This window comes from Alligator sinensis, unplaced genomic scaffold (assembly GCF_000455745.1).
Source record: "Alligator sinensis unplaced genomic scaffold, ASM45574v1 scaffold550_1, whole genome shotgun sequence".
Classification (NCBI taxonomy): domain Eukaryota; kingdom Metazoa; phylum Chordata; order Crocodylia; family Alligatoridae; genus Alligator; species Alligator sinensis.
The window spans coordinates 1599262-1619185 of record NW_005841980.1 but is presented as its reverse complement, the minus strand read 5'-3'; positions in this window follow the sequence as shown (position 1 = coordinate 1619185).

Sequence of the window (19924 nt, the reverse complement as noted above, 5' to 3'; positions counted from 1 at the left end):
TGGGCAGATCTCAGCTCTTCCCAAGCTGTAAAAGGCAGATAGAGAGGTGATAAAAAATCTTTAAATGTCATTTTCGTGGGCACTGTGTGCAATTATTTGAGGTGTTTAAGATGTGGCAGCAGGCTCAGTGCTTAGATATCACAACTTTAATAGGCATTTGAGAAAAGCTCTCGGTAGAGATGACCCTCTGAGCTCCCACCCTGCAAACTCTGTGGCAGGTCCCAGGGGGAAGAACTGCCACGAGACCGTGGGGCGGGCCCCGGGGGAACCCCCCTGCCACTCTAAGGAAGCTCCCTGGCTTCCTGACATGCAGGAGGATGGATGAATTTTCCATATTCGTGTCTCTGTGAGCCTTCCTGAAGGAAGCAATGGCCTAGAAAGGGGGCTACAACCTTGAGTATTGCAAATGTCTCCTGCAGATGTACAACGCTTGCAAGCTGTGATGAGGGATTTGCTTGGGAATGGCAAGAGGGCATTAAAAGCTATTGCCTGGGGGCAGTTACATAGTCAGCAGCTGAATGCTCCTTGGTATACGGCAGCAGAGGGGTTTGGTTTTGACGTTGGACAATAGCCAGCATGCTCAAGTGCCACGTTGGCTTTCCTGCAGACCAGAATTTCAGTGGAGAAAGCCTTCTGCTGCTGCTGAAGGCTATGAAGCAGCTCACGATCTGCCCTGCAGACATAGGAGTGATCCAATTCCCTTCCCTAACGCCTGCCAGTGTTCAGTTGGGAAGAAAGAAAGACGTTTCAGAGCTGGTTTCCCATGACAAAATAACCTCGGGCCTGTGGGGTAGGCAGGCAGGGCAGCTACACCTCAGAGAAAAGGCTTAGGAGAGATTTTCACGGAGTGCGTCTTAAGAGTGGATGAGACAGTTTCCTGCTCTCAAGCAGGCATTGCCCAACTAAAATTCTGGGGCTGGTTAGGGAAAAGTTGCATATAAAAACATTCACACTCACCATGCACTGCTTACCCAGGCAATAGCAACAGGGTATTTCCCCCCCATTGGCAATGCATAGGGGGTGCATGTGGGTGCATACGCACCCCCTGAGATTGGCTATGCTTCCCCTGAGATTGGCCACCGCTGGCCAGGGAGGTGGGGGCACCGAGAGAACCGCCGGCCAGTGCCCCACCCCCATCGAGATTGGTGCCGGACGGGAAGTGGGGGCACCCAGAGAAGCACCGGCGGCACTTCTGGTTTTGCTGACAGCACTTCCAGGGGCGGCGATTGGCCACTGGGGGACTGCCCCTCCCTCCCCCGGTCAGCGATCGGCTGTTGGTGCACTCCAGACTCAGGAGGCACCAGTCGCCCATGTTTGCCCCCTTCAATCTACCAGACCAGGGACAGACATTATACATAAACCAGTATAAATGATTGGAAACCAGTTCAAATCCATAACACAACACAAGTTCAGTGCATATAAACTGCTTTTGAAATGGCCAAAACCAGTTTAAGATAAACCTGGATGGATGTAGTTAATTGATTTAGGTTAAACTGGTTTACTGGACTTCTGTCCCAGATCCCGTCCACAATCAAGTTAATTCATAGTCCCCCAGCATCCCAGGATGCTTTGCACCTCCCTCACAACCCCCCGCCCCCATGCAGGGTGACCAGGCTAGACTTGACCCAAGCTGTTGGCTCCAACCAAGCAGGGAGGCGTGCTCTAGCACCCCCTGGCTTCTGGTCTGGGCCTCTGCAAGCACATGGCTGCATTTCTGGAATCAAAAGTGAATGTCTGTTCAGTCGCTTATCGGTTCAATCTACGCAACTTAGATTTAACCTGCAAAGATTGAATCAATTCAGCCTGCAGTTTTTTGACTGCCTGTACTTAGCCCCATTGTCCATGCCACAGACTTGTCTTCGCTAGCTGTCTCTGTCAAAGCACAAGAGGATGATCTGCTTGAAGCGGAGCGACCTCCTGTGGCTAGAAGTGAATCGGACTGTATGCCAATGCGTGCAGCTGTCATGTGGATCAATGATTACAACCAAGAAGAAGGATGCAGAGCCAATGACCCGCTGAATGGCTTTAGTCAAAGGCTTTGGCTGCTGTGTATTGAGTCATCTCAAGTGCTGATAGATGGTGAGGAGCTGTATTGAAAACCATGCTGAACTGGAACTGAACTCTTCCTGGGAATCATAACAGATTGATCCAAATCTTTCTTCCTTTTCAGATTCAAGGCAAGGACAGTTTTTAAATGTGCCAAGCAGTTTCAGAGCAAAAGCCCCATCAGAGTTGATGAAAACAATGTTCCTAAGTCCCTTTGGCCCTTCTGAAAACCTTTCTGTGAATGGGGAAAAATGAGAAAGCTAGAGACTACAACACCCTGTTGAAGGTGATAAGGCTTGTGCCCCTAAATCCCTTAGGTACTTCAGAGTTCCTCCTGCTAATATTCATCTTTTGAACATAATGCATCAAAAGCCCTTCTGGACAATTCGGGTAATTGTTTGTTTAGATCCAGGGGCCGCATCCAGACGAGTGTGGATGTGCGATATGTGGTTCTGCAGACCCATCTGCAGCGCTACACATCGCACATGCAGGCGGTGACCCTGGGGTCAAAAAATCCTGCTCTTTAAAACAAAGTGGGGCAGCGCACATGGTGGCAGCATGCACCACCCAAAACCAGAGTCTGGCCAGCTGGCACCATGTTCCCAGCTGCAGGAGTGCCATGGCAGCAGCTCCCTGAGGCCTCCAGGACCCCAAGTAAGGCTGCTGGCCCCAACTTCCCCTACCCCACCTGGGTAACCTGCCGCACATCAGAGTGCCTGGCGTGGGCATTCCCTGGGGACAAGTAGCAGCAGCACACAGTGTGCCACTGCTTCTTGTCCCTATGGAAACAAATGTCCGTGCTCCTATGGAAGTGGCCAGGTTGTCTGTGGCTTCTGCGTCATTAAGGCAAGGGTGGTCAAAATTTGGACGGTAAGGGTGCATTTGCACACTAAGGGTGGCCAAAATTTGGAATGGGCTTCCAAAGGAGGCGATGCTCTCCCCTACCTTGGGGGTCTTTAAGAGAAGGCTGGAGAGGCATCTGGCTGGGGGCATTTAACCCCAGCACTCGTTTCTGCCCGGGGCAGGGGGCTGGACTTGATGATCTGTTGAGGTCCCTTCCGACCCAAGCATCTATGGATCTATTACAGAGCTTATACACAACCTTGGGTGGTTGTTTGGGTGGCAACACAGGTCTATGAGCTGCTGTTGGGAGTGTCCCCAAGCAAAGTAGTGGATGCATTGATATCGTGAGGAGGACATATAGTGATATAGTGAGGAAGGGAGGGACAACATTGCAGGGATGCAGTTGAGAATCATCCTTTGAAGACCATATTATGCAGCATGAATCTGACTGTGTTTTTTCCTGCAAAGTCCCACCAGTTGAAAAGTTCCCAAGGGCCCCAGTGGGCAAAAGCATTGAAAATCCAGGTGGAAAGGTGTGCGCCAGGTTTGTGCGCACACACCCAGCAGGGGAAGCGTTCCTAATCCTGTCGGTCAGGACTGAGAGGTATCAGTGGAAAAGCAAGGGGAAAATCCATGCGGCACCCGATTTCAATTATAGCTGGGACCAGCACCATCAACTCTCCGTAGCTGGGATCTGAGCACTGGAATTCAATCAGCTCCTCCAAAAAACCAGAGCGTTTCCAAATAAATACATTGCATCCCACGCACACTTTCAGCGCGCACCCTGTTACACGCAGGTATTGCCAATTATTTTTGGACGGGCCGCTTCTTGTAATGACTGCCCGCTGCCACCCTCCTCTTCTCTGTTTTCTTTCCATTTATCCTGAGCTCCTTAAGATAAGCGGAGTGAAGGAACACCATGAAATCATTTCGACTTGTCACACTACAGAGGTATTACCGCCGCTCCCACACAGCAGCACTGTAAGGAAGAGCCATCTTCACAGATCAGGATGTGAATTGGTTTTGATTTCCAGGTCACCGAATATTATAACTAATTAGCAGCAATGCTTCTTAATGCATCACCTTGCCTTACCGCAGGAAGCAGGGAAAGTGCCTTAATCACCTCATCGGAGGACTGAGCGAACATGAATGAAAGCCACATTACTTCACAATGAAAGCACCCCTACAGAGGCTTAATGCAGTTTAACTGAAGTGCTCCAGCTAATTTGTCTTAACTTTCCTGGCTACCCATGCATAGACAAACCCTGAGAATAAATTAAGGTCTTTAGGTACGTTTAGCTGATGGAATATATAAAATGTCCTGACTTGGTTGGGAGCAGGTCCACTTCTCCACGTTGCTCCTCCTCTGAGTCGGATAGGTCCTGGCACTCAAGGAGGATGCTTTTATGGTGTCGGAGGCTCAGGGAGTTATGCAGAACCACATTAAACAGAACTATTATCATCAAACCTCATGCTTCAGGGTCAGGAAGGATTTTTTTCCTCCTAATGCATTATGTAGCTCCTAGGATATTTTTTTCCCCCTCCCTTCCTTTGAAGCATTGGCTCTAACTGGAGGTGGGATGTCGAATAGTGGAGGCAAGAGACCTAGTGGTGATACTAAGTATCCTCTCAGATACCCGATTTATGTGTCTGGGTCTTTCTGATGATGATATTAAGGATCAGGAAGGAATTCCCCCCCTACCCCCAAGTCAGTCTGGGGGAGAACGAGAGGAGACATGCCTTCCTCAGTAGCATAGAGCGTGTTTCAGATGTGGGGACCATCCTAATCTTCCCCTCCTCCTTTCGCCAACCTGATGCTGCAAGGGTTTTGCACATTGATGCCTTGGCCTTCCCTATTGCCCTTCTGGGGCACACCTAAGGACAGAAATGTCATAACTCAAGTCTTGAGTCTTGTTCTAGGGAGCATGGGTGATACCTAATGACCTGTGGCATACAGGGGCTCCAAAAGGACAGACTAGAGGCACTTTATGGACTGAATTTCTACAAAAATAAGTAGTCATCACCCTCCTCATCCCACCCCACCATAGACTGCTTCGGAGCAGCAGAAAATAACCATGTTGGGTTGTGGGTGGGAGCAGGGCAAATCTGCTTGGCCCCATGTTTGCCCTCCCTTTTCCACGGCCCTTGCAACGTGTTCCTGTGCAGGTGTCCGAATCAGGCCCTGCCTTGGTTCCTGCGCTGGTCCAAACGTTGTCGTCATCCTGCTCGTAGGCATGGATGGATCCAAGTTGTGTCACTGCAAATCTGATCAAGCATCCTGGAGTGGGAAGTTGAGCTTGGGTTTGCTCCTTGCAGGGTTGGTGCACTTGTCCAGGGGAGCGGGACGGAGGAAATGAGCAGAACGGGTGGAAAAACCCCAGGAAAATGGAGATGAAGAGGGAGCAGGGTGAAAAGCTAATGCAGTCTGGTGATGAAAACAGAAAGGAAAAGAAAAAGATCTAAACACTGAAGAGCACCCTTTGGTGCCAGCTTGAGAGCTAGGACAACCTGTTTCTTTTTTTTAATTGAATCTTTTGTGGGGGAAAAAAAAAAAGAATAGCAGTTCAAATGAAAGGGAAAGGGGTATGAACTCAATCACATTTTTTGAACTCAACTACACTGTCCAACAGCTTCTGGGCTGGCCCAGCCCCTGTCCTCCTCCAGCCACCTCTGTCGCATTGTTTGCTTTGAAAAGACATCAAAGACACATCTGAGATAAAACACATCACACAGCAGCAACCTCTGAAGCCACGGAAAATGCAAGAGGAGCACAGGAAGCCGGAAGATAATAATTTTGAGTACAGAGAGGCCAAACTTCAAGGAGCCAAAGCCTAAAGAGCCATTGGGTTTACAATAAGAATGACACCCCATCTGCATTTTTTTTCAACAAAATTAAATACCATTTATATGCATTTTTTACATCTCTGCTGAGGCTGGTGAAAGTCACTCATGCCCCATCCCTGTCTAGCTCGTGTCAGGGAACGTGCTCTTCCCACCCAGCTTGCATTCGGTGGGCAGTCAGGATGACAATGGACAAGTTATGTTACCCACGTGGTTTTCATTGCTAAAAGCTATGTATTGAAGCAGCAAATCGCCTACTTCTTTCTCCCAGTCCATCTAGCTAGTACACGGCTTTGTAACTGGAGGCAGAAAGGAAACCTGGGGTGAGCAGTACGCGAGAACACGGGTTTTCAATCAAGTGGGCTAGTTTCTGCATCCTATTCTAGTCCATGTTTCTGAAAGCATAAAACCAAAATGCAGAAGAGGATGCTTCTCAAAAGCCAGGGTGATGATCCCAGTAGTTTTCCCTCTCTGATACTGGTATGACAGCCAATGAATAGAAGGAAAAAAGATAGCCTTGCTGGTGAAATGAGTCTGTCGATCCCGGGTCGGCTTTATCACCAATCTTTGGACCTGCAGATGAGACGATCATCCTCAACTGCGAGAGGCTGGCAAAGGAGGAGGAGGAGGAGGAGGAGATGGTGAAGAAGAAGGAGTGGAGATACAAGTCACACCTGCAGTACGTGGATAGTGAGAAAAATGTTTCTCTTCTTGGTCCTTGGAAGACCAAGGTTGGAAGACCAAGGTGCTGGAAGACCATTGTTCTGGTATATCTGCTGGTGAGAGTGGGAGAGATTGGCCCAAATGGGACGGTTTGCATTATTAGCAATGACCTGAATGCACTTGGAGGCTGTCCTAATGGTCACACAAATATGATGCCATCAAACATCCATACCACAAAGCCTGAATGAGAGGCTCCTGCCAGGAGAAGGTGATGTCAGGCTGCAAGGGGGAGAAAGGGCGCATCTCTGACACAGGTGAGCAGGGAGCAATGGGAAGTGATAGTAAAGGAGGCTCCTTTTCTTTGCATGACAGAAGTTTACAGCGATCTAGGCTCCATTATGCCAGGCACCGGGCAGTGTACACACATTGCAAGAGGCGATATGTGCTCTGGAGAGCTTGCTGGATAAAAAGACAAACCGAAGAAAAGGCTGGGAGGGGAAAAAAGAGGCAAATGAATCAAGTGACTTGGCCAAGGTCACACAGCAGAGAAGTGGCAGAGCCAGGAATAGTCTCTTCACTCAGCCTCAATTCATCCCCTGGATTGCTGCTGCTCCGTTTGCTTTGGGAAGACTGTCCTGCCCATCATAGCTTGAATGGTCAGCTCTGGGCCTCTTGTAGACATCCCCCCAAAGTTCATCCGTTCATCCAAACGAAGCCCGAGCTGTGCCCCTGCCCGTCTCTCAGCCATGTCTGAGCCAGGGTCTTTTGCAGATGGAAAAAATGTCCTGCTATTGTACATGGCAGGGCTCCTTATAAGACAGGCTGTATACTGCCCCCAAAAAACAATGGCAGCTAAACAGTACGGCTAATTAATTTTCCATCCTCAGGTAAGCTCCCGGCCCCTCTCTGAATCCCTCTGTCCTTTTGACTGTAATGGCTCTGCACACTCGGCACTTTCCAGCCTGACGGGTTATGATAAATACTGGTACGTAACGGCAGTTTAGAGAGGCTGTATTACTGGAAGTCTGCTCGCCATTAACTGCATAAGGACTCTTAGCGAACCCTGTGCTTAATGGCAGATAACTTTTTCCCGCAGCCGCTTCTCCAGACAACTGTAACACATGGCCCCTGAACTGAATGCTGCTTTTGTCCTGGCTGCGAATGCACTCTGAATTGCATTTGGAAATGAATTAATTACAGCTGGTGCCACACACTCCTTGGCGAGAAGCACCTCGCTACAAAAGTGATATCCGGGCCTTATTTCTGATACTAGCTGTGTGGGAGCTGGGACTGGACGCTGCAAACAACTCTCCAGGCAATAAATGCATGGTGCTATCGGCTGCACATATAATGAACACGTGAGGATTAAGGGGCAGAGTTAAACATTTTCCTCCCTCTAAAATGTTGAAGTTGTTCTGGATCAGACCTCATGGCAGAGGTGATATCTTATATTAGAGCAACTAGATATTTGCAGATATCACCTCTGCCATGAGGTCTGATTCCTCAGAACCAGAACAACTTCAACATTTTAGAGGGAGGAAAATGTTTAACTCTGCCCCTTAATCCTCACGTGTTCATTATACGTGCAGCCGATAGCACCATGCACCCTTAAGGTTGCCCGACGCATCCTATTATAAAACCCTATTTTCAGTAGCTTGTAACTTTGCCAGTTGTTCCCTAGCTGGGCTCTCACTTTCCATGCTAGGTGTCTAACTTGGGCTGAAATTATTTTGGGGAAGTTTCAGCAGCAATGCTCAGCTGTTTTGGAAAACGAGGTAAGGGAGAAGACACATTGTTAAAAAACAATAGGGCACGGGGGGGAAATAAATCGGGCTGTTGTTCTGCTGAGAAGATCCGCTTTATCCTTACAGGAGAGGGGCATAGCTGGGTGGGGGGCGTTTCTGGATCCTTGGAGGATCCTTTACCGATGCTGTGGGGAAAAATATTCCAAAAGAGGGCTGTTTAAAACTTTGAAAGAAATCATGGTGTGCACATGAAATCAATAGACTTCTTAGAGTATGCCTGCCTGAGTTCAAAACATTGTAGCCCAGAGCTGAGTAGGGCTTTCCCAGCAGTTGCTCGCCTCAAATGCCACGGTACGCTGCAGCAGGGAACGCTTCTCCTGTGATGTTCGTGCTCTGCTCTGCTCCCGACTAGGTAACATGGCAAGGAAATCAGTTGGATTGGAAAAAAGGGAGAATAGCACCCAAACTGCTTAGTCATTTAGGTTACTGTGCAGTAAATGTGCACGTGTAGACGCACCCCCGGAGGAGGAGGCCTGGACTGGCTATGTCAGCTGCCCGCAGCTGAAAGGAAGACCCGTAAGGGCGTGAGACACAGGAAGAGGACGGTCCTGTGCTGTTTGGTAAGTGTCTAGGAAACCGGGTAGTCAAATGGATCCCTCATTCCTTTCCTCTGTTGGTCCAAAGAAAGGATGATGAACTACTACTGCTGCCAGTTACTCTATTAACTCAACAAGCTGATGCCTGAACAGTGGAAGTTTCCACCCAGCTGGTGACCTGTGCAAGGGCCAGTTTGATATCATACGATGACATTTCTCAGATAAGAATCCTTTCTTTAAAACCAATAACTTTCCAGTGCAGTTTCTGTCTGGCTGTAAGTGCTTGCAGAGGTGACAAACCAGTCAGGGTATATATTTGCCTGCCGGGATCTGCAACAGCAACCCCGGTTAGATGAGACAAGTAAAGGGTCACTGTTGCAGATCCGGGCTCTCCATCAGCTTTCATAGATTCATATGATTCATTCTTTGGTCATATGTATGTTCTTCCAACTCTTTCTCTCCACTATATCTGTCCAACTCATCTTTGGTTTTCCTCTTCCCTTTCTTCCTGGTAATGCTGCTCTGATAACCCAACTTCTTTCCCCACGTATTCTTCCAGGCTCCTTTGAACATGCCCATACCATGCCAGTCTTTTCTCCTGTACTTTCTTAGATGCCTCCACTACCTTCACCAATCCTCGACTGTACGTAGCCCTCACATTATCCATCTTTGTCACTACACGCATCCGTCGGAGCAGTCTCATCTCTGTCACGTTCGGTCTCCTTTCTTGAGTTTTCTCAGGTTGTATTATGTGTTCTCAAAATGAAGGCCCACCCCCCTCCTCGAAACAGCACCTGCTATTTTGCATCTGTCTCTGCGCGAAATGCCTGCTGTGCAGAACAGCAAGAAGCAGGTATTTGGGGTCCAACTGCTTTCTGTAGTGTTGGTAAAAAAGAAAACCATTAATCCCTGATATTGTCTGGGACAGGTGATATGCCTGGGCTCCCTCACACACTAACTAACACAAATGATTTCTGACAACACCCAGCAAGCTCGAGTCCCATTTTAAGAGAACCTATAATTATTTAAAAGTCCCAGGAACTCCTTTCTCACTGCTGACTTGCATCTTGGATCACATCTTGACAGCATCATCTATTTGGAAGTACCGTACCAAGCGCTTGCTGTAGGTGCAATGGGACATGACAGGCGGTGTGTATGTGGATGATTCCCTGGGGGGCCGTTATAAGGCTCGATAGCGAGTTACTGTAACTGCCGGAGAAATACGATAATCACCCTGCAGTGCAGGGCACAGATTGTCTTCCAGCCATTATAAAAGGCAGTTTACAAAGAAAAATAAAGTGGGGCAGACGCTGAGTTTCCCAAGCATTGCTAAGGGCCAGTGTGAGGGCTCCACGCTTTTTGGTCGACTAGTGTAAAGCCACTGTACATTATTAAGGAGAGAGGCGCTTTGGTACATCTCTCTCTCTCTCTTTTTTTTTTTTTTTTTTACGTGCTCATTGGCCCATAGAAAATGTAATTAAATGGGATTCCTGCCTGTTTTTATTTTCTTAGACAAAACCTTGCTGTGCCAGTGCAATTGTCACTTTATCAAGAGCAGGTGCTAAATATAGTGCATTAACTAGACCTTGGCTTTAAGAAAGGCCAATGCAGCCTGCGTCCTTTTTGGCTCCTCTTTGTTCTCTTTCCCAGCCCGTATGTATTCTCCACCATCATTACAGCCAAAAGCTTTTAGTTGGATATTTGTTAAAGTATTTGCTTATAGGTTTTTAAAGCCTGTAGCATGATGAGGAGAGAGAGGGAGTTAGGGGAGGGAAGGGGATGGCTCAGGGGCATTGATAAGGGGATACAAAGCCTTTCATCTCTAGGTTTCTAGGCCGCATCTGCTGTAGTGGCCAAGAAGTCCTTTGAAACAGAACGGGTCTTTTGTATTTTATTTTTAAACATTCGTAATAAAAATAAAGGCAATTTGGCCTGGTTTTTTTTCTTTTCCAAGTAGATAAGCACATGCACCTCCTGTTGGGAGCTCCTCCAAAAATCAGGCCAAATGTCGATGAATAGAAAGGTACAGCATCTCTTCCCCGGGTGCTTTGAAGCTTCCAGGTAGGGCATTTGCTGAAGTAAGGGGTTGTTACGAGCAGGACCAAGAAATAGAAGTGCCGACCCTTTTGTCCACCCGGCCTCTTCCACCTCAGGCCAGCAGGAGTTTTGAAACGAGGATATTTTCTCCGGCGAATGATTCACACGTACATGTGGAGACGAGATGTATTGTTCAGCAGTGTATTAATTTATTAAGACGAGGGAATCACTGCTTCCGATGCGTGTTGTGAAGAGCAATGCTCCTAAAAATACACATCCGAACCAGACGGAGGCAAACTCCGTCCTTGGTTGCGTTGGTGCAACCCCAGTCATGTCTACAATGAAAAGCATAATTTGGTTCTACGTCTATCATGTGTCGAGATCCAAGTCTTGCGTTCACCTTTTCTGTGTAATTAATCCTGGTTAAACCTTACGGAGGAGGCGATCCAAAAAATTCCCAGGCTGACAGCAGAGACAAAAGAGAAAGAAAGCTCAGATCTCGATATGATCTGATCTCATTTTACGAAGGGCATACTTGTACAGTATTTCTGACTCCCTTCGAATCACCTACCATTGCCAAGAAACATATGCAGAGCAATTATGTTACAGCAGATGCTAATATGACCTCAGGGAGAGGGGCCACCAAAAATCGTGCTGTCGGTATGGAGGAACCTCCAATGCTAATGATGGTTAATGAGTGAAGAAGCCGGGCGAGTACAATCAGGTCCACAGCCTTGCCCAGCAGCTGCCTGCTTGCAGAGGTGACAAACCAGCCAGGTTATATATTTGCCTGCCGGCAAGATGAAAGGTTGCAGCTGTTAACAAACAGGTCGTTTTCTCCCTAAGTCAATTAGGCCTCGTTATTCCCTGCTCACTCTTTTCCAGGGATCTTGGTTTAGCTTGAGACAAAAAGAGACTCTTTCACTTCTCTCCCAAGGGGTTGGAAGATTAAGAACGAGTCGTCGCTGACCCAAGCCCCATGAAGGTGAAGAATCTCAATCGATATTTCTGCCCCATTTCGCAGCAGAGAGTGGGAGGAAATTATTACAAATGTCATGGTAACAAACTTGGGAGCTTTCATGGTGACAGTTGCCACTGCAGAAATAGCACAACACAGAACAAAAATTACCTGTCGGCATCTCGTTATGTGCATCCCAATCCCACACTTTCAAGTCCCCGTTGGGTGGCTTCTGACATGCTCTCTCTGACAACTCACCATAGGGCTTTCTGGCTAGGATCTTACAGGGCCCAACCCCACGGTCTCTCTACACCTAGGGATGAATACAAAAAAAAAGGACCTTATCATTGCAGATCCTATCTTTTAGGAATCCAAAATCCAGCCTTAGACATCCAAGCTTCTGAGTTAGGTGCCTTACACAGGGATAGAAAATGGTGAGCGTGCTAAGCTGGGAGCTGCCTAACGCTGAGGACACAGGTATATCCTCTCTCCTGTCCACCTTTGGGATGCAGGTCCCACTCAGAGTTTCATGAAGTTGTCTTTCCATTTGGGGTCTGGAGCTTGGAGCCCTCCGCAAGCTGCAGACCCCAAGTGTCCCATCCAAAAAAATGAGCAAAACCTCTTTCCATAAAAGACTAAGAAGAGAGGAAGTGACAGTGCCCGCCTTACTCCTAAGAGTTGAGTGGTCACAAAACAGGAGATCTGGGTTTATGCCTCCCAGATGGAGTCTCTTGGGGGAGAAATGCAGAGGAAAGCTTAGTTTGTGGATCCTGAGCAGGCATGGTGGTGTCAGGGGTTGGGATGCTCAGTGCTGGGCGTGCGAAGAGGCACAATGGTAGGAGCTTGGAGGTCAAAGACGGCAAGGAGACTGGCACTGAGGTGCTTCCAGGGGCAGGTGGGAGATGAGTGGTTTTTGGATTGCAATTTTGGGCTCAGACATCTAACTTCTGCCTGAGTCTTCCTTTAGTTGCCTGCGCTCTTTATTCAGTCGAGACCCTAACACATATATTGCATTGTGCTCTTTCAAGGGATCTCCCCTTGCACAAGGCATCCTGGAAAATGGTTGTACTCTTAGAGCTTCATGGCATACTGAATTAGCCATGATTATGTCGGGCATATTATGTCATGGCATATTATAGCCATGATTATGTCTCCATCCTTGGAGGTTGTTAAGGCCAGGCTTGATAAAGCCTTGGCTGGGATGATGTAGCTGGGGCTGGTCCTGCTTGGAGCAGGGGTTGGACTAGATGTGACCTCCTGAGGTCCCTTCCAGCTCCCATTTTCTATGTTTCTATGTTGCATTAGTAGCTGCAGACAGAGCTGCCATTCGCCAAAAGTTTTGCACAGCCTTGGACACTCGAACCAGTTTGAAATGAGGAAATGCCCCCTTGGGCTAAAGCTGTTTGCTGCTCTATCATTTTCTTTTTTCTTTTCCCCTCCATATAAAAAGGACAATTCTCTGTGTCTGGAATTTAGGTTGTGAGATAATTCTCTCTCTCTCTCGGTTGCTTTTCCTCCAAAATCACCTAATGGCCACTTGGAGTGTTTCTAAGCAAGGCTATTTTGTTGATAATGGATGAGGATCTGATTAGACCTCTCGAGATAGGAGAACAACAGCATCTCCTGGCCCCTCTCCAGAAGGTGGAGGTCTGACACATCCAGGCACTTGGCTATGAAATCATCTCTTTGTTGGACCATAACGCACAACGGGGGGTCGTCTATCCTGGTTTTTAGTTCTTGAGAGGCTGGGTCTATTGTATAGCTGCCAGAAGATCAGCGCTGTGTAATGTTGCCTGTCTTACAGAGGGGCCTTGCAAAGGCCCCCGTTCCCCAAATTAGAGCCAAGAGCAGGGCAATTAGCAAACCTAACAAGTGCAAGGCAGGAGCTTTCCAGAATGATTTTCAAGCTCAAGATCCAGATGAGAAATCCTACCTCGGGCTTTATCAAGAGGACTCCCCGTGATAGAAAGGATCTCCCAGCCCTGGCCCCATGGTCGCAATTGTGATCGGCTGTGAGCTCCCTGGTGCTGGGGCAGGGGGACATTGTCCCCACTTGGGCTGCAGGGCTGAAGCCCACCCCAGCAGCAGGCAGCTCCCAGGGCAGGGAGCAATCTCCTGCCCCCTGCTACCCAGCTGACTGGGAGCACATTTGCCCCCAGTCGGGGGTCTACACATGCACTACTGTGCAGTAAGTAATCAAGAGTAAATTTGCTACTTGTACTACTACAGGTATTTGCTACTTGCAGCAAATGTACTTGCTACATTTGCTAATTGTAGCAAATGGAGATCTTTGCTAGTTGTAGGAAATGTACTTGCAATTAGAGCAAATTACTGCGCAGTAAGCATCTGCATGCGTAGACAGTGACACTTACTGCACAATAATGTGCTCTAATCTCAAGTAAAGCGTCTTGTGTAGGCACGCCCAGCGAGAACAAAATCGTCTCCCCTCGAGGAACTGGTGCACCAGGCTGCTAAAACAGGAACATGTCACCTTGGATATTCAACCCAAAGTGACACCAACTCTCGCTGACATCTGGGAAAGGTCAGGTGATCTCTACGTCATGCTCAGGCCTTGTTTCTATTACCAAGCAAGATAGAGCAAGTCCAGGCATCGTGGAAGCTTCGTACCATCCCTCCTCTCTGAGGCCTTCTGGTCCTGCCTGTCCTCAGCGTGTCCAAAGCCTGCGGCTTTTCTTGGATTATTTCCCAAGAGATGAGTGTTTTGGCTTAGTACACTGCACCTTTGAGGGAGTCTCAGGATTTTTCCGGTACCGTGGAAACAAATAGGAGCTTTAATTTCATTGAGAGCAGAATCCAGGCCCTGCTGAGAAAATGATCGGGGTGGGTTGAACCCCTCTGCCGGCCATCGGGAGGCAATACAGCCTAGCGGATAGAGCACCTGGGACTCAGGGAATTGGGCTCTGGCTGTGGTTCTGTCAGTAGTCTCCTGGATGCTACTGAGTAAGCTACTGCCTCTTTGTGCCTCAGTTTCCCTATCTAGACATGCGGGATGATGAGCCTGACCTCATTTGTTAAGGCACTTTTAAGCCCTGTGAATGAAAAGCACAAAATAAGAGCCAGGGGATTTCTGGGATAGACAGTGCAGCTTGTGACATTCCTTGGGGGAGAAAAGTGCTGTTTCTAAGGATCCCATTTCTTACAGATACTGGACCATGTGCGAGGCTCGATAGATGGAGATGCTATCGCAGGGAAAGTCCCTAAAGAATAATGCAATTCCCTCAGGGGCTCAGAGCGCATCTAATACATTATTTTCATTGAATTTTACTCATTTCTATGTGTTCTTGGAATATCCCACAGCGCACACCAAGAGAAAGACCAGATAAGTCAGATGCACAAGCAGTTTACGTTGCTCCTCACTACACAGCCAGGCGAAGAAAGAGACCGCTGCAGAATACATGAGAGCATAGGGACCTAGTCGGCATCTCAAGCATCCAGGGTCATCAAAGCTTTTGGCCGACTGCTCTCTGAAGCATTCCTGTCTTCCCCAGGGTTTCTGTTCTCTTTACTGTCTTTGCTTCTCTGGTTTGAAAGAAGAGCATGGTGGGACTTCTCCCCCAAAGCCCTGCAATGAGCAGCTCCAGGACACACCCGCAGCTAGGAGTTGCAATCGGACTCATCCCAATGCCAGCCATCTCCAAAGAGCAATCTCTTTGTGCAGACCAGGACCTTCCTCTTCCTTCACAAATCTCTCCCCAGCGGGAGGCTAAGGAGAAGGAGGTGAATCTGTACTTTGGAAAGATATATAGTCACAGGAGCAAAGTGGAAGGCCTCCTGATGAGATCGACACGGTTCAGTGGCGCTCTCTGCAGAGAACAAGCTGGCGATCATCAAACACACAGCACACCCATTTGTCATGTGTCCGCTTGCAAGAGCTGACAATTAGTGCTGTTGCTAATTACTGGTGCTTACACATTTTCGGAAGAACCAGGGCCTCTGTGGGGTATAACTCCTCCACCCAGGGACTCTGCCGTGACTGCCATGAGATTTACAGCCACGGTTCTTTGAGGAGCTATGCTATCTTTTATTAGATCAACTAAAGAGCTGGGAAAATTGTTCTTTGCAAACTTTTGGACGCAGGCACTCTTCTTCAGGCAGTTTTGGCTTTAGGGTTGTTGGGGCCTTGGGCAAGAGTGTCATTCGCGGCCCCTTGGAGGCTTCATTTTGATGGCTTTGATGCAAGTCGGACATTTTCCATTTCAATTTCACGTTGCCCTGTCCATGAAACTGCAATGAAAGTCTCTTAATATAATACTGATAATACACATATTCAGTGTATTTTTATGTTTGTGACGTGTAGGGCCGCGGGCAGTTGCCCGGTTTGCCCTCCCCTAAGGCCGCTGCTGCTTCTGGCATAGAGAGAGTCGCCAAGACGGCTACAGCCAACACCCCCAAAACATGAGATTTACAGGCACAGATATTTGACAAGGCAGAGGGCCTCATTTGGGCCTTTATCCCAGTCTGGCCTCAGAGCTGCCAGAAGATCAGCGCTGTGTAATGTTGCCTGTCTTACAGAGGGGCCTTGCAAAGGCCCCCGTTCCCCAAATTAGAGCCAAGAGCAGGGCAATTAGCAAACCTAACAAGTGCAAGGCAGGAGCTTTCCAGAATGATTTTCAAGCTCAAGATCCAGATGAGAAATCCTACCTCGGGCTTTATCAAGAGGACTCCCCGTGATAGAAAGGATCTCCCAGCCCTGGCCCCATGGTCGCAATTGTGATCGGCTGTGAGCTCCCTGGTGCTGGGGCAGGGGGACATTGTCCCCACTTGGGCTGCAGGGCTGAAGCCCACCCCAGCAGCAGGCAGCTCCCAGGGCAGGGAGCAATCTCCTGCCCCCTGCTACCCAGCTGACTGGGAGCACATTTGCCCCCAGTCGGGGGTCTACACATGCACTACTGTGCAGTAAGTAATCAAGAGTAAATTTGCTACTTGTACTACTACAGGTATTTGCTACTTGCAGCAAATGTACTTGCTACATTTGCTAATTGTAGCAAATGGAGATCTTTGCTAGTTGTAGGAAATGTACTTGCAATTAGAGCAAATTACTGCGCAGTAAGCATCTGCATGCGTAGACAGTGACACTTACTGCACAATAATGTGCTCTAATCTCAAGTAAAGCGTCTTGTGTAGGCACGCCCAGCGAGAACAAAATCGTCTCCCCTCGAGGAACTGGTGCACCAGGCTGCTAAAACAGGAACATGTCACCTTGGATATTCAACCCAAAGTGACACCAACTCTCGCTGACATCTGGGAAAGGTCAGGTGATCTCTACGTCATGCTCAGGCCTTGTTTCTATTACCAAGCAAGATAGAGCAAGTCCAGGCATCGTGGAAGCTTCGTACCATCCCTCCTCTCTGAGGCCTTCTGGTCCTGCCTGTCCTCAGCGTGTCCAAAGCCTGCGGCTTTTCTTGGATTATTTCCCAAGAGATGAGTGTTTTGGCTTAGTACACTGCACCTTTGAGGGAGTCTCAGGATTTTTCCGGTACCGTGGAAACAAATAGGAGCTTTAATTTCATTGAGAGCAGAATCCAGGCCCTGCTGAGAAAATGATCGGGGTGGGTTGAACCCCTCTGCCGGCCATCGGGAGGCAATACAGCCTAGCGGATAGAGCACCTGGGACTCAGGGAATTGGGCTCTGGCTGTGGTTCTGTCAGTAGTCTCCTGGATGCTACTGAGTAAGCTACTGCCTCTTTGTGCCTCAGTTTCCCTATCTAGACATGCGGGATGATGAGCCTGACCTCATTTGTTAAGGCACTTTTAAGCCCTGTGAATGAAAAGCACAAAATAAGAGCCAGGGGATTTCTGGGATAGACAGTGCAGCTTGTGACATTCCTTGGGGGAGAAAAGTGCTGTTTCTAAGGATCCCATTTCTTACAGATACTGGACCATGTGCGAGGCTCGATAGATGGAGATGCTATCGCAGGGAAAGTCCCTAAAGAATAATGCAATTCCCTCAGGGGCTCAGAGCGCATCTAATACATTATTTTCATTGAATTTTACTCATTTCTATGTGTTCTTGGAATATCCCACAGCGCACACCAAGAGAAAGACCAGATAAGTCAGATGCACAAGCAGTTTACGTTGCTCCTCACTACACAGCCAGGCGAAGAAAGAGACCGCTGCAGAATACATGAGAGCATAGGGACCTAGTCGGCATCTCAAGCATCCAGGGTCATCAAAGCTTTTGGCCGACTGCTCTCTGAAGCATTCCTGTCTTCCCCAGGGTTTCTGTTCTCTTTACTGTCTTTGCTTCTCTGGTTTGAAAGAAGAGCATGGTGGGACTTCTCCCCCAAAGCCCTGCAATGAGCAGCTCCAGGACACACCCGCAGCTAGGAGTTGCAATCGGACTCATCCCAATGCCAGCCATCTCCAAAGAGCAATCTCTTTGTGCAGACCAGGACCTTCCTCTTCCTTCACAAATCTCTCCCCAGCGGGAGGCTAAGGAGAAGGAGGTGAATCTGTACTTTGGAAAGATATATAGTCACAGGAGCAAAGTGGAAGGCCTCCTGATGAGATCGACACGGTTCAGTGGCGCTCTCTGCAGAGAACAAGCTGGCGATCATCAAACACACAGCACACCCATTTGTCATGTGTCCGCTTGCAAGAGCTGACAATTAGTGCTGTTGCTAATTACTGGTGCTTACACATTTTCGGAAGAACCAGGGCCTCTGTGGGGTATAACTCCTCCACCCAGGGACTCTGCCGTGACTGCCATGAGATTTACAGCCACGGTTCTTTGAGGAGCTATGCTATCTTTTATTAGATCAACTAAAGAGCTGGGAAAATTGTTCTTTGCAAACTTTTGGACGCAGGCACTCTTCTTCAGGCAGTTTTGGCTTTAGGGTTGTTGGGGCCTTGGGCAAGAGTGTCATTCGCGGCCCCTTGGAGGCTTCATTTTGATGGCTTTGATGCAAGTCGGACATTTTCCATTTCAATTTCACGTTGCCCTGTCCATGAAACTGCAATGAAAGTCTCTTAATATAATACTGATAATACACATATTCAGTGTATTTTTATGTTTGTGACGTGTAGGGCCGCGGGCAGTTGCCCGGTTTGCCCTCCCCTAAGGCCGCTGCTGCTTCTGGCATAGAGAGAGTCGCCAAGACGGCTACAGCCAACACCCCCAAAACATGAGATTTACAGGCACAGATATTTGACAAGGCAGAGGGCCTCATTTGGGCCTTTATCCCAGTCTGGCCTCAGTTTCCCCCTCCGAGGAACATTTTGCTACTGCTTTCCAACACGACGTGGGGCCTTCAGGCAGGGGTCCGCATCCACGACTCCTATGTGCTTGCATACAATGGGCACCACCGGCCCAGGGCAGGGCTCAAGAAGTTGAGAATTTAGGACCTCAATTTGCAAAGTACCCAGCCTCTTCCCCTAGGAAATGAAAGGCTAGGATGGGAGTTGAGTACCTGGCCATATCAGGCCCTTGATTGTCTTCCGAACCAAAGCCGTCCCAGGCCTTTAAAGTGGTTAACTCAACTCACTGCAAGGTGAGTCAATAGAAAGAGATGCTGTGGGTTCATGTCACCTGAACCCCTGCGGGCTACGGGTTTCATCTAATATAGGCAGGATTTAAGAAACACATTCACCCCTTTGCTGGCTTGTTGATGAAGTACTTTGCTGAGACTAAACCTATTTAAAAAAAACAACAACCCAAACCTATCCCCCCCCACCACAACCGTTTACATCAGAGGTTCCAAAAAAGGGCATCATTTTTCATTTATTCAGCTTTTTTTATAATCATTTTATTGACGTGTAAGCAGAGGGGTGCAGGTTTATCCCCCCCATTTTACCGCGCTGAAAGAGGAAGGAGGGAAGGAAATGAAAAACAACATCTGCCTGTTAATTTAGGAAAAACTTGCGGAAGGAAAAAACATGTTTTCGTAAACATGCCCTTTGGGGGGGTGGAAAAAGGTTTCTTTTTAATTAAAATTACCTAACAAAAAATATCTGGTCTCCACGATAGGCTAATCCTATTGCAGCTCCGAAGCAGTGTGCGTTTGTGTTTGGGCAGGCTGCACGGCTTTTGTCTACTTGCGTTTTTTGGGTGCTTTCATGATGAAAAATAATTTTAATAGAAAAGGAACTATTTGGGAGCTGGGGGGGATTCATCCTTTGAGTTTTTAATCTGCTCCAAAACACTCATAGATTTTTGGACCAGCCGAGCCTGAGGC